The 13934-nt window shown below is 40.6% G+C and overlaps 1 protein-coding gene and 1 long non-coding RNA gene across 6 annotated transcripts in view; one reads left to right on the top strand and one right to left on the bottom strand.

Annotated features, from left to right (window-relative positions):
- The window catches only part of STARD13 (StAR related lipid transfer domain containing 13), a 562325-nt gene that overhangs the window by 329492 nt on the left and 218899 nt on the right, over positions 1-13934 (top strand). The gene's annotated exons all lie outside the window — the stretch shown is intronic.
- LOC129463519 (uncharacterized) overlaps positions 1-13934 on the bottom strand; it is a 55323-nt gene that overhangs the window by 5056 nt on the left and 36333 nt on the right. For 2 of the 3 annotated variants that reach the window (XR_008651205.2, XR_008651207.2), the window contains exon 3: positions 7088-7167. This is a non-coding gene — a long non-coding RNA (uncharacterized lncRNA). Of the gene's footprint in view, positions 1-7087; positions 7168-10054; positions 12993-13934 lie in introns of those variants that run through there. The other variant, XR_008651206.2, reaches the window with a different exon arrangement.

The raw sequence follows: 13934 nt of genomic DNA, 5'->3' as shown, positions 1-13934 counted from the left end.
AATTTCAGCCTCCACACACCTCGTTGGTTGCTTGCTGTGTGTATGGCACAGACTACATAATGGTACGTGTTGACTATGCTTACCATTACTAACCTACTTTAGGCGGAAGAAACCTCCAAGGCTGGGAGAGGTTAAGTGGCATGTGCAAGGCACATACCCACTACTTGTAGCTATGTAGGTTTGAGACAGCGGCATGACTCTCATGACTTATGAAACCCCAGTGACTGCAGGACCCCCACCCTAATCACAGTCTAGCACTTAGGAAGGCATCACAGTTCATGGGTGTCATAGTGTCAGCATGGAACCATTTTTGGAGTCCTGCCCTACTGTTGCCTCACACAGGGCGTCACAGAGGGAGCTGGCTGTGGCATTCCAGCATCCCAGAGTCTCCATGATAACGATGGGGATTAATGGTGATCCTGAATTTTTCTCTAGCGCTTTACAGCTAAGTGTTAGTCTATGAATGTAATATAACAGTGGTTTAAAATCAACAGATTGTAACAAAAGTCCCTCACAGGAGACAAAGCTGGTGCCTTGATCTCTATTGCATTAATGAGACAAATGAGAATAGGAAACATCATGTGGCTTCCCAGGGCTCCATGGCAGGGGCATGGCAGGGGGATTGAGTCCAGGCTCCTACTCCAGTGCTGACCATTCCCGTCACTTTCCTGCTGCCCAGTGTGAGCTCTGCCCTGTCCAGGTCAGTCAGCTGCTGTTACCTCCACCCAGCCAGTGACACCCAAACCTCACGGAGCATCGGAACTACCAGAAAAGCTTTTTAAAATACAGGCTATATTTTAAAATGTGTGAGTGTGTGGTGTGTGTGTGCGCTGCTGGAGGGTGGGGGGTGTAGGAGTGTGTGTGTATTTATTTCATAGCAACCTTTCCAGGTGTTTGTTTATCGCCTGCCTGGTGCTGTTATTGGAAATGGCTCTAAACTCTCATGGCTATTTCAGGCTCATGGCTTGTGCCATGGAATGTCTTCCAGGTCAGATATCTTTATCTCTCTCTCTGCCTACCTAGATCCTGCCCATTTTTAAAAAGCTGGCTCAAGCCCTTCGTGGTTTCCTTGCCAATTCCATTCTAGTGATGCCCACTCCCACCTCTTGAGGGTCTCTCCTTCTGTGTCTTGGGGGTGAGAGGGCAGGAGGACCAGCCCTGGCGAGGGTCCACTCTGTATCAGGCCCTGGTTAAGGGTTTTTCCATATGTCATCCTTCCATGACACTGAGGTCTCGATCATTATTTTAAAGATGAGGTAAGTGAAGGAACTTGGCCAAGTTCAGTGCAGGTAGTAAAGTGCAGACCGGAGTCTCATCTGGCTTCAAGTTTCCCCCTTTTCCATCCACTCTGCTGAGTATTTCAATCTGGTCCTTGTCTCACCAGCAAGATTTCTTTTGTACTAGAATAGAGAAACTTCGTCTTGCATTAAAAAAGTCTTTCACACTCTGCTGTATAATCCACATAGTAAAATAACCTAATTGTTGAGGAAGTACAGGAATGGATGTCTTCTCTTATTCTCTTGCAAATCAGTGCCTAGCAAACTTCTAAAAGGTGGATTGTTGTTGATAGATTATAAGATATTTTTTTCTTCAAGCTTTTTAATATGACAAGGGAATTCCAGCCAATATTTTTACCTCTTCTTTCTTTTCAGTCATGAAGTATTAGAGCACATGGATGTCTTATAGATGATCTTGTCCAAGTCATTCATTTTAGAAGAGTTGATGGAACTTCAGAGAGGTTAAATTCACCTGTTGCAGGTCACCTATCTCCTTAGTGACAAGTTTGAGATTACAGCCCAACTTCAAGTCACACTGACTCTTGTGATTATAAGTGAAATCATACTTGGCCACTCATTCCTGAGCAAGATGCCTGTTTCTGAAATTAGTCCCCAGAGTACCAACTTTTCAAAAGAAAAGATGGTACCTTACTTACCTTCAAGAGCAAAGCCTTTCTCATGTTTCATAAGTGTTTCTTGGCAGCCTAACTGACTCAGTGACTGATTAAAGGAAAGACTGAAGGACATGAAAGGCATTGACTTGCTCCCTCCTAAGTGACTTCCTCCTCAGTTTACCTCTGATGACCCCAAACCCCACCTGTCCTGCCATGATCCCACCCTCAGGTGTTTGGTGCACCTGTCAGCTTTGTAGATTTGTGCCAGATAAACTCCTACCCTCCAGCCTCCTTCTAAGATGGAATTGGAAATTTTCATTTTACAGCTAAAGGAACCTAATACTGCTGTTGTTATTGCATGTTGGAGGGAGGAGGGAAATAGAGAAGGCATAGTTTAAATTTACTTTTTATTTTACTTTTTGAGACTGAGTCTCACTCTGTTGCCCAGGTTGGAGTGCAGTGGCACCATCTTGGCTCACTGCAACCTCTGCCTCCCAGGTTCAAGCTATTGTCATGCCTCAGCCTCCTGAGTAGCTGGGATTTGGTGCCCGCCACCAAGCCCAGCTAATTTTTGTATTTTTAGTAGAGACGGGGTTTCACCATGTTGGCCAGGCTGGCCTCGAACTGCTGACCTCAAGGCATCTGCCCATCTTGGCCTCCCAAAGTGCTGGGATTACAAGCGTGAGCCACCGCGCCCAGCCAGCATAGTTGAAATTTAAAAATATATTTGTCATCTGTTTAAAGTGGAAATGTCCCTTTTGGCCACTTAAAATTATTATTATTATTATTATCATATTATTATTATTATAGAGCTTGAGAAAAAATGAGTTTCTTGAGTAATTTCTCAAATTATATGATTTTATTTTTACAAAGACTGCAAGGTTCTCATTCACTTAATTTATTCAACAAATATTTCTTAAGGACCCACTATGCTAAACACTCACACCACTGGGGATTCAGTGTTGAACACAACTGACAAAATCAGCAGCCTTACTGAGCTTCTATTCAAGTGGTGGAGACAATAATAATTATATGTAAGTGTTGTAATTAACATATCATGAAGAAAAAACAAAAAATGTAGAGAAGCTGGGGACTGAAAGGGGGTGCTATTTGGGATACAATGAACAGAAAAGGTGTCTCAGGTGGTGTGGGCTGCTCTGACAGAATATCATAGACTGGTGGCTTAAACCGCAGACATTTATTTCTCAGAGTTCTGGAGGCTGGAAGTCCGAGATCAGGGTGCCAGCATGGTTGGATTCTAAAAAGGACCATTTTGCAGTCTGCAGACAACTTTTTTCTGGTTGTATCCCCACATGGCAGAAAGAGTGAGAAATCTCTCTGTGGTCCCTTTTATAAGGCCACTAATCCCATTCACCAGAGCTCTGCTCTCATGACCTAATTACCTCCTAAAAGCCCCATCTCCCAGTACCATCAAATTGGGGGTTGGGACTTCAACATATGAAATTTGAGGGGACACAGACATTCAGTTCGTTGCAAAAGAGCTCTCTGGAGAAGTGGTGTTGAAGCAAGGACATTCAGAGATCTGGGAGAAAGAATGTTCTAGGCAGAAGGAAAAGGACAGGAATGAGTCCTGAAGCAGGAGCCTGTGGAAGTGTCTGTGGATAGGTGGGGAGGTGGGTGGGGCTGGAATGCAGTGAGTTACAGGGAGAGGTTTAGGGAATGGGGTCGACAGGTAGCCAGCTCCTCTGCAGCCTTATGCCTGGGAAAGAGTATGGATATGCTTTGGGGTATGATTTGCTGTGAGCAATTTACCTGGTTTATGATGTAAAATGTGGAAGGAAAAGACAATACGGGCCAAGAGTGGAAGCAGTGAGACCTTTTACAGGCCGCCTTGATTATTCAAATTTAGTTAATGTCTCAATTATACAAAAAATACTTAGTTGCTAATTATGTAAAGACCATCATATAATTAAGAGGAAGGAGCAAATACTCTCTGGCCCTTGGTTTTTTTATGCAATTGGGAGAAATTAGCTACATTCATTCATCCATGAAAAACATTTATTGAAGTGAACATCGTATGTCAGACACTCTGCTGTGCTCTGCGCTGAAAAAAGATGAAAAAGACCCTAATTTTAACTAGCACTCAAGGAACTTAGGACAAGTATGGTAGTAGAAGAATGAAGAAGAGGCCGGGTGCGGTGGCTCACGCCTGTAATCGCAGCACTTTGGAAGCCTGAGGCAGGTGGATCACCTAAGGTCAGGAGTTCGAGACCAGCCCAACCAACATGGTGAAACCCGTTCTCTACTAAAAAAAAAAACACAAAATCAGCTGGGCATGGTGGCGCATGCCTGTAATCCCAGCTACTTGGGAAGCTGAGGCAGGAGAATCACTTGAACCTGGGAGGCGGGGATTGCAGTGAGCCGAGATTGCACCATTGCACTCCAGCCTGGACAAAAAAGAGCAAAACTCCGCCTCAAAACAAAACAAGAAAATAAGAACGAAGATGTAGGGAGAGATCAGAGGGTGGAGTGGCTTGTCACAGAGGAGGTCTCTGAGTTGAGCCTTAAAGGAGAGAAATTACACTGGAAGGAGAAGGAAGTACAGAGCACAGGCAAAGAAACAGATGCACAGAGCAGCATGAGGAATTATTTGATGTTGCTTGGGACCTGAGGTGCAAGAAAAAGAGCCAGTGAAGAGAAGACTAGCAAGGGGGCTCAGAGCCAGATGAGGAGCTTGCAAACCTCATCCTTTGGTGCTCTATCGGATAGTCTGCAAATTATTTTCTGACTCCAGGATGATAAAAATATGTGAATCCATTTTCTTTTCTCTCTCATGAGCATCACAAGCCCTGTTTATTTTTATATCCATTCTGTCTAAATTACTTTGCTCTACAACTTTATAGCATAATCATGAGAGCCTCTTTTCTTGCATGGATATTGCAAAGAGCATGAGGTCCTCCATGGCTTTTAAAGATGGCTTTTGTTGAATTAGCAGAACCTATCAGAGATCCTGGAAATTCCGGGTTTCCAGTCTCTGGGGGCGTCTTCACTCCAAGCCTTGGTGCCCTTACTTGGATTTGCAAGTTTAGAGTTAAAGTAAGTGTCAGAAGTACATGTGGTGATTACAGAGACTTTGTAGCCAATAATTTTCATAGTGGAACTAATATCACTTCTTGACCTATTTTTTTCAGAGGACTTTTGCGTAATAGTTACTTTAGAAGCACCCTCTTGAAAAGAAATCTGAAATGGATGTCAAAGGCTATATTTATTTGTTCATAGCATTTCTTGATGACCTGCTTCATGCAAGATTTCAAAGAGCTCACAACTATTAATGACTACTTAAAACTCTTAATATCCAAAATATATAAGGAACTCATACAAATCAATACCAGAAATACAAATAACTGGATTAAAAAATGGGCAAAGGACCAAAAGAGACACTTCTCAAAAAAAGGAAATTCAGAATGCCAATAAACATATGAAAAGGTGCTCCACATCTGTAATTATCAGGTAAATGCAGGTGAAAACCGTAATGAGATATCACTTCATACCTTTTAGGGTGACTATTGTAAAAAAGATAAAAGATAACAAATGTTGGCAAAGATGTGGAGAAAGTAGAACCCTTGTTCACTGTTGTTAGGAATATAACTTTATACAACTATTATGGAAAAAGTAGGAAGGTTCCCCCAAAATTCAAAATGGAACATATGATCAAGCAGTCCTACAGGATTGTAAAGAGCTCTCTGCACTCCCATGTTCACTGCAGCATTTTGCACGATAGTCAACATATGGAAACAACCTAAATGTCCTGCTGTGAACAGATAAAGAAAATGCGATTTGGGCTAGGCACGGTGTAATCCCAGCACTTTGGGAGGCTGATGGGGGCGGATCACTTGAGGTTAGGAGTTCAAGACCAGCCTGGCCAACATGGTGAAACCGTGTCTCTACTAAAAATACAAAAATTAGCCGAGCATGGTGGCAGGTGCCTGTAATCCCAGCTACTCAGGAGGCTGAGGCAGGAGGATCACTGGAACCCAGGAGGTGGAGGTTGCAGTGAGCCGAGATTGCATCACTGCACTATAGCCTGTGTGACAGAGCCAGATTCTGTCTCAATAAAAAAAAAAAGAAAAAGAAAGTGATTTTATACAATCACACACACACACACACACACACACACAATGGAATATTATTCAGGTTTAAAAAAGAAGAAAATCCTGTCATTTGTGACAACATGGATGAAGCTGGAGGAAGTTATGCTAAGCAAAATAGTATGCAAGACACAGAAAGAGAAATACTGCATGATCTCCCTTTTATGTAGAATCTAAAATAGTCAAAGTAGAAAGTAGGATGGTGGTTGCCTGGAGTGGGACAGAGGGGAAAATGGAGTAATATTGGTCAAAGGGTGCCAAATGGTAATTATATACAGGGAATAGATATGTTAATTAGTTGAAATGTGATAGTCATTTCACAATGTATATGAAAACATCCCATTGTACACCTTAAATATATACAATTTTTTATATGTCATAAAAACTAAATTGGCACAAAATAAAGAATTTAAAAAACAAAAAAATCCTGTAATTCCATGACTTTAGTATATTTACAGAATGATTTTAGGAGTACATAATTTAAAAGGTTTCACAAAATTTCATTAAAAATTTTTGAGTTATTTGATTATGTATAAGTTCAACCTCTCATGGAAAGCTGAATTTATTTAACATACTGACTAGAGGCAAGAAAATAAGAAGCCAGCAGAAAAGTATTAATTCATGGTGCAGAACTTGAGAATCTGCATTGAACAGCTGCACCGTAACACTCAGCCTTTTTGTTCATATGAAGTTGCTCTCTGGAATCCTCAGATATCTGTGGTTGCCTGAGGGCTCTTCAAATGTCACCAGGGCAACAACAAAGTAACACACATGAAGCAGGCCCTCTGTGGCATTCTTTATGAAAACCATTGAATTAAATTATTGCATAACAAATCATCTGCATATGAAAGGCAGTGAACTGTTAGAGAACCCAGCTGAAAACAATGCTGAATTTGATGCCTACCTCCACTGATAACTCACTGGCACCCTTAGAACTCTTGTTGTGACTCAAGGGCCCCTATTTGGCGTGTGGGGAATATTAATACAGTATTTATAAGACCACAAAGGAATTATGAGCTAAATTAGAGAGATGGTTGTGCTGCTTAGAGAAAAACTTCCATGTATCCCACGACCTCATCCCTCTTACCCTTTCTTGGTCAATCTTTCAAAAAGAATAATGCATTTCCCGCACTCTGGTTGAAATGATTGCTTGCCATCATGGAGATTCTAGAAAAACCAACAATAGTTAGCAGTGATGGAGTCCTTGCTATGTTTTAGCACAGAGACTGTGCTAAGCACTTCTCCTGCATTATTTTATTTCATTCTAGTGGCCCATAGGGTTAGTACTATTAACATATCCATTTTATAATGAGGACATTTTGACTCTAAAATGTTAGCTGATTCTTGGCCTGGGTTCTCAAAGCTAAAGAGTACTCTGAAGTAAACATTAAGAACAACATGATCTGTTTCCAGAGCCCTCAAACCTCTGAACATATTGGTTTAGCACAAACTACTTCATATCACAGTCTCTATCACCATTATACCTGGATCCTGCTTAATCTAGAAGCCATAGATGGAAATTGTTATTGTTGGAAAAACAATTTTCACACTCAAGTGTATTAATTCAAGAATCCTATGGAGAGACAGTATATGAAAAACAAATGACATATAATGTTTTAGGTATGATTAAGCCAAAATAAGACAGACTTTAAAAATATACATAGACTGAAATATTTACATCCAAATGATATTAGTGGCCTACCACCTTATCTCAGCAACACTTGAAGCCCTTCTTGGGAATTGTCAACTTTTGAACAGCACAAGAAAACAAGTCTCCTCTTTGTTCTGGTTTCCGTTTTGGATTCCTGAAGATCAATCACCTTCTTTTCATCAGGTTTGACCATGAAAAACTTAACTATTTTAAAGAGCAAATCCATTTTCAAAGTGCATAAATGTAGCACCTTTACCATGTATTTAAAAGGACAAATTTCACCCTCTTTTTAAATTATATTTATTTACTTGCAATGTAAAAAATAATGTTGATTATAAAAATCACCAAAAGGACCAGCACAATGGCTCATGCCTGTAATCCCAGTGCTATCCGAGGCTTAAGCCAGAGGATCCCTTGAGGCCAGGAGTTCAAGACCAACCTGGGCAACATAGCAAGACCCCATCTCTACAAAAAATTTAATAAATTAGCCAGATGTGGTGGCCCATGCCTGTAGTCCCAGCTACTTGGGAAGCTGAGGCAGAAGGATCGCTTGAGCCCAGGAGTTTGAGGCTGCAGCGAGCTATGATTGTGCCACTGCACTCCAGCCTGGGTGACAGTGAGTCCCTGTCTCTAAAAATTAAAAAAAAGAAAAGTAAATATAAATGCAAAATAAAAATTACCAAATATAATCATCACATACGTCTAAAGCGTACTCAAAATAGCATTTGGAAAATATTTCGAGCTGGCCAGCATTTAAAAAGTAAATATCATCTCTCAAGAGAACTTATTTAATGGAGACAGAAGACATGTAGGTATTACATGTATACTTTAAATGGTAACATTGGCTTATCATCACATTTCTAGTGTGGTATTCTAAGATTGAAGCACTAATTGTGGATAAATGTACAACTAATTCTTAGGTGCACCATTTTTTTCAAGGGAAATTAAAATAACTACAGCTTTTTGCGTGCTAACCATGTGCCAGGCACACTTGTGATTGAAATTAATACATAAAACAGCCCTGGAAGGTCAGAATTATGCTCAGTTTTCATAGCATACAACCACAGTTCACGCAGGCTTAGGAACTTGAACGAAGTCACATGGCTCAGGCATGTGACCATGAAGTGTCCAAGATGGAAGAACAGCACGGTTATTGCTGCTTAAAGGGGAATAAACATGTACAACAAATTATAAGAGCACCACTTGAGTGTGAATGGATTACTAGAACTGAAGTGAGATATATTCTTAACCTAATACATAAGATACCTATGTGAAAGCATTAGAAGCAGTCATTTTTTTTTTTTTTTTTTTTTTTTTTTTTGAGACGGAGTCTCGCTCTGTTGCCCAGGCTGGAGTGCAGTGGCGCGATCTCGGCTCACTGCAAGCTCCGCCTCCCGGGTTCACGCCATTCTCCTGCCTCAGCCTCTCCGAGTAGCTGGGACTACAGGCGCCCGCCACCACGCCCGGCTAATTTTTTGTATTTTAAGTAGAGACGGGGTTTCACTGTGGTCTCGATCTCCTGACCTCGTGATCCGCCCGCCTCGGCCTCCCAAAGTGCTGAGAAGCAGTCATTTTATTAATTCCCAAGTTTTAGTACAAAAGAATCACTTTGAGGTGTTTTCCAGTATACCTAATAAATAATCCACCTGTCAGAAAATCAGATTGAACAGATGGGGATCCAGGAACCTGCATTTTTAAGAACCATTTCAGGGAATTGTGAGGCTGTTGATGTGTGAACCCCACTTTGAAAACACCATTATATCACTCAGCAGATGCTCTGAATGCAGTTTCCTTTTCCCCCCCTTAATGTCGGAGTACAGGAAGAAACCAAAGACAATAGTTTAAAACAGGGAACTTAGTACATAGGGTGTTGTGTTTGGTTTACATTACTTTATTGACATACACTAAAAGAAAATTTCATTTCAAATTTAGCTTCTTACCTTGATGGACTCTTTGTAAAACTCTAGTGTACAAAAGTGATGTTTAACTAAGTGAAAACAGCTCTGGCAGAAATCTCTGGCTGATAAATCTCTTTAGGGCTTTCCTAGCATAGGGAGTGGGTGAGGAAGGCCAGGTGGGGAAGAGGGGATTTCCTGTTTATTTGTGCTACCTATTTAAAATGATTCTCTACATCCTGTAATTTTTACAGTTGTTCTGAAAGGAAGCGCTGATTTTTAACTCCATTGAAGTGCAGTGCTTGTGTTTCTGGAGGAGAGAGAGAGGGAGATGGGGATAAATCACCTCTGCACATTTCGCCGATTGATGAATTATATATTCTTTCAGCTTCACTTTTCTACTCCTTTTTTTTTTTTTTTTTTTTTTTTTTTTCTGAGACGGAGTCTTGCTCTGTCGCCCAGGCTGGAGGGCAGTGGCACTGTCTGGGCTCACTGCAAGCTCCCCCTCCCAGGTTCACGCCATTCTCCTGCCTCAGCCTCCCGAGTAGCTGGGACTACAGGCGCCAGCCACCAGGCCCGGCTAATTTTTTGTAGAGACGGGGTTTCACCGTGTTAGCCAGGATGGGCTCGATCTCCTGACCTCGTGATCCGTCCGCCTCTGCCTCCCAAAGTGCTGGGATTACAGGCGTGAGCCACCGCGCCCGGCCACTTTTCTGCTTCTTAGTAACAGAGACAATGTTGGGCTTCACAGGACTCAGGATGACTTTCTAAGGTGATTTGGGGATGCAGTGTGTGCATTTTTTTACTCTTTTTTTAAAAAATCTTTTCTTTGCCTTTGGAGTGTAACATTTGGATAGTTTTATTCAGCCCATAATAGGACCAAGGGAAGGGGATAAAAAAAAATTCTTTAAAGTACCTCAGATAAAAAGGTTTTGTGACGAAAAGGACTCAAAATCCTAGGTTATACCAAGACTTTATGTTCATTTTGAATTTTCTTTATTCATTTCTTTCCTCTCTGTATAGAATAATCAGGAGATATTGGTGGGCAGAACTGTTGGTTGATAACAGGAAGCAGAGTATCTGAGAAAGGCCCTCATCCTATTTCCTTTTGCAGCTACTGAGGCCTCACATACCAGCCATTTTAGGATTTGGTGAAGGCTAGAGAAGAGTTAAACTGAGCCTTCACTTACTCAGCATCAGTAGGAAGTAGTGTTGGCTACACTAAAAACACTGTTGTGCCAGTGAGGTTTTGGGGGAAAAACGAGAAACTGCCTGTGATATGCAAGCAAACTGTGACAAACTTTTTGATGTGTAGGTTCTGAAGCTTTTCAGTTTACTTCCTCAAAAGATAATATAAACATATACATATATATACACACACACACATGCACAATATAGCATATATACTTTTGATATACATGAAAGAGAAAAGATGAGTGGCAGTAAAATAGAGATTCCAGGGTTTGTAAACACAGGGCAATAGAAATGACATTTCCGGTATAGTCTAGAGGAGCAGCACCCATTTTCAGAAAGGAAGATGTTAGGGATAAACTTGACAAGGATGTAGAAGACCAACATATCACAATCAATCTGCAGGCATTTGTTACGGCCTTCCATGTAGTCAGAAAACACAGGCAGTCTTTTTATAGATGATGAAAGTAGAGTTTTCTTGATTCGGGATAATCTAAATATTGTAGTCCTTCAAAAACATACAAATTCTAAAAATCGAAGATAACATCTCTTCATTAACATTGGGTGAAAAACAGAAAGCAATGAAGTCCATGGGGGGATATAAAAGACATGAAACACTAAACACCCCTTACCCTGATATTTTCAAATTGTTTTTTAAAATAGAAAAGCAGTTATAACTACCTTGACTTTGAAGCTCAAACTCTAATTTTCTATTTGACATCAGCTGTTGGTTTTGTTGTGTTCAATAGTGTTGGGTCATAAAGATACACGATTACAAAATCCATTTAGAACTTTTAATTCTGGATAAAATAAATCCAGTTTCTAAGTTCAGTATCAGCCCTCACTCCTGGCATAAGGAGCTTTTGTTATGTAGGACTTGAGGAATGCCCCAGCTGGGGAAATGCCAGTTAATAGATTCAGACAGATGGATTTTGATGAGAGTCTGCACCGTTCACACCCCTTAGCAAATGTTTTCAAATATTCTCAAGTAACACACTTAACTTGAAAACAAATATGGATTTGCTTACTTTAGAGTCAATAGTAATTATTACTATGAGTAGTGTATAAAAATATCTGCTCTGTTTTTGCATCTTAGAGTGCTAAATTTATATGTCACATTATAACTTTAGACCTTTTACTGCCTTCTACATACAGAGAAAACATACTTTGAATTTAAAACCAGGCTTTGGCAGAAAATTATTTCAGCTGTTGCAGAATATTGCATTTTTTTTCTTAACCTCTCCCTGCCCAAAGTCAGAGTGATCATCAGCTGTGGAAATAGCCTTATGAAATCCCCAAGAGGAATGCAAGATCCTGAGAGTGTCTTTCGTGTTTTTGCTTCCCTCAGTAGAGACTGTGAAACCAGACCAAAAGGGAATAACACCAGAATAGAAATTAGACTGGACCAAGGAGCAAGATGGCATTTCTTACCTGCGCCATTTTGTGGAGCCCAGTGGTATTTTATGAGCATGATGCATATTTCTGGCTATGTTTTTTTTTCCAGAATCCATTTTCTTCTGGCATTAAGTTAATTGAAGGCCAGAGAATGAAGTTTAAAGTATAGGAAAATGGGAAAGCAGAAGATCATAGACAGTGCTTTGTTTGAGGTAGTAAAATGAGAATGTACGTACCATGTATGTACTATTACATTGAGTGTCTTTTATGGGCAAGGCACTTTGCTGGGTGCTGGGAATTCAGCTGAAAAACAACTCTCATAAAACTTGCCTGCCGTCTAGGGGGTAGATCACACTTATGCGACAAACTGCCCATGTAATTATTTAATTACAGTTGTGGGAAGGGCTGAGTGGGAGAAGGGTGCAATCAGAGTATGGCAGGGAGGCTAACAGCATCTGTAGGTTAGAGAATGCTTCATTGAGGATTAGCTTTTGAGCTGAGTTCTGGAGGGTAGTGTAAATTCCGTAGGAGAAAGGGTTAGGAAGGGCGTACAAGGCAGTGGGAACAGCATATGCAAAGGCTCAGAATCAGGCAAGCACTTGGACCAGAGCAGGGATTGGAGGCACCTGATCTGGCTGGAGCTCGGAGAATCAGTGGGAGCCAGGCTGGCAGGCACTGTTAACACAGTGTGGCGCAACCCTGGTAGGGGCCTCGTGACATTACGTCCTGTGCTGCCCAACATGGTGGCTCTGGTTGGCACTACTCATTTTCTGGCCGGAGGAAGAAATATTGAGATTTCAAATTTCTTCTCTTATCCTGTTACAGTTCTTATCTGTGTGTCTATCTCCATATTTAGATGTCTATAAAAAAGAAAAAAAGAATGTTTTTAAAAATTTCTCCTAAGAAAATCATACTACTGCCTGTTCATAATGCCCTGCCAATTTTAATTAATTCAACATCCACAGGGACATTGTTTAGGTTGTACATCTTTAAAAAACTGGGCTATTAATTTAAATTAGTAGAAAGGAGAACTCGATTGCATGATTGTAGCAAATATCGACTTGGGTTTTTAAAGATAGAAGTCTCTTCTTTTTAACTTCTGAAGGCCTGGCTTATCAAGAGAAAAATAAATTTTCGCTGTGTACCAAAATAGAAGGCTTTCCAGATCCTATTTCTGAATAGCTGAATAATGTGTCTGCAGCTTTTTACGTCACATCTGTGCGTGCAACAGCTGTTAGGTCATTCCTGCAACTCCAGCATTTGTTCATATTTTCAGATGTTCAACATTTTTATGAGCAGATGTAAGATTTTAAGTTTCATTTGGAGAAAACATGCCTTTCCTACTTGCAAAATATAATTTCTGGTTCATTTGTTAGGAAATGAAAATATCAGATACATTTTTTAATGTACTTATGCTGGATTTAACTTCTCAGCTAAACGGCGTGGAGAGCGGTACAAACAACAGGGAAAACAGAGAGCTCCTTGAGCCTGTAGGACAAGATTTACTGATCGCATTGTTTGGAAGGCTCATGTTGCTAAGACTTTGGGCTATTTGTACATCATGTACATTCTGAGGACATCCAAGCCATTCTTATTGATTGTCATCATCAGATTTGAAAAGTTATATAACTGAAGGTATCAGATACAAGGGTGAGTAGTTGCAGTATATGACATTGGTAAACGAAATCGATTTGGAAATGAGCTATAATACTTGTTAGCAGTTACATAGATGCGAATCTCAACACTGTGATTAATGAGCTGTGAATTGATAGTATCTGCTGAACACTACTTTATTCAGAACA

This window comes from Symphalangus syndactylus, chromosome 15 (assembly GCF_028878055.3).
Source record: "Symphalangus syndactylus isolate Jambi chromosome 15, NHGRI_mSymSyn1-v2.1_pri, whole genome shotgun sequence".
Taxonomy (NCBI): domain Eukaryota; kingdom Metazoa; phylum Chordata; class Mammalia; order Primates; family Hylobatidae; genus Symphalangus; species Symphalangus syndactylus.
Note: the sequence above shows the minus strand (reverse complement) of the source record. Positions and strands in the feature narration are given on the sequence as shown.